This window comes from Echinops telfairi, unplaced genomic scaffold (assembly GCF_000313985.2).
Source record: "Echinops telfairi isolate 266 unplaced genomic scaffold, ASM31398v2 ScPeMD7_7468;HRSCAF=8506_0, whole genome shotgun sequence".
Taxonomy (NCBI): domain Eukaryota; kingdom Metazoa; phylum Chordata; class Mammalia; order Afrosoricida; family Tenrecidae; genus Echinops; species Echinops telfairi.
Window position 1 is genome coordinate 11669569 of NW_022111369.1, and position 1509 is coordinate 11671077.

Genomic DNA, 1509 nt, shown 5'->3' on the forward strand with positions numbered 1-1509 from the left:
AGAGGAGAGGAGGGGGAGAGGGAGAGGAGAGGAGAGGTGTAGAGAGAGAGGAGAGGAAGAGGAAGAGGAGAGGAGAGGTGTAGAGAGAGAGGAGAGGAGAGGAGAGGAAGAGGAAGAGGAGACGAGAGGAGAGGGAGAGGATCTATTTTTCTCTTTTCATAAATTATTTTTAATACAGATTTTCTTCATCATCAGATATTTTGACACAGTAAAAGCTTTATAATAAAGAATTAAACCTGGGGGGTAAAAACAGGTTTTGGGGCAACTGAATCATCTTCCCCATTAGATAATAAACACATAAGATAGGGAGAAATGGTATTGAAATACAACTGATATTAAACTGAAGGAAAACCCAATCCAGTTACACAGAACACTGGAAGAAACAAAACTAGTACATTCACACCATAGATTCCGTCATCTCACCTGCCCTCCCATGCACTCACTCATACATTTCACTTATTCATTCGCCAAATATGTTTTCACCTACAAGAGATACATTGCCCTCATAGAGCTGAAAATAATTACAATTAACAAAGTTGGAGAATGTGAGGAAACATAAAAAGAAGAATTAAACTGAAACTAGTTAAGGGTTAAATTTTTTGTGTTTGAGGAAGTGATAATTGAGTTGCTTTAAGTACATATTAACCAAACAAATGGGACCCAAGGAGAGGAAGCTCATTCTAGGGAGAAATAATTGCTTACAGGAAGGGGCATAAGTAGACCGAGGCGAGGACTGTGGGCCTGTAGTCCAAAGGCACAGTAAGGAAACCCTAAAGTGCAGCTAGTAAGGTAGGTGGGGCCAGATATGCAGGACCTTGTGAGCCACATAAAGTATGGAGTCCATTTGTACGTTCTGTTCTTCCCTTCTGCTCAGGATCCACTCCCACGTGTGTTAGGTGATAACACTCTGGTGTGAACTTGAAAGATAAATCTTCAAGCCACATGGTTTGGATAGAACAAGCCTACCTTTAGCTTGGAGGGTGTGCCTGTGGTAATCTCATTTTGGATAATCAGATAAAAAAACAGCCAGGCCAATAAAAACCAACAAGGTTAATTTATGAACTTTTTGATATTGGAAAAAAGCATTCCCTTTCTGCTTGTGTTATTAGCACTGTGAATGTAAATCTGGAACTACTGTCTCCCAGCAAGAAAAGGTTCAATTCTCTCAAAGAAAATCGTTCTCGTGCAGTGTATTTAGACAACACAGAGAAAAGTTGTGTTGAGAGATGAAAAAGGGAGACCAAATCTGATGATATATAATTCGGCACATCTACTCCATAACTTTTCAGTTTTGTGAAGCAAGGTCAGTATATTTATTCTTCATGTCAAACAAGCCTACTTGAGATACATTTTAATGCCTTAAACCTGGGCTATTGTTATTGTTAGGAACCATCCATTTGGTTGCATCTCATAGCAGCACTATGTACAACAGAATGAAAGACAGCCTGGACTTGTTTGAACCTATGGTTGCAACCATTGTGTTAGTCCAACTTTTATTTTTAATCATTT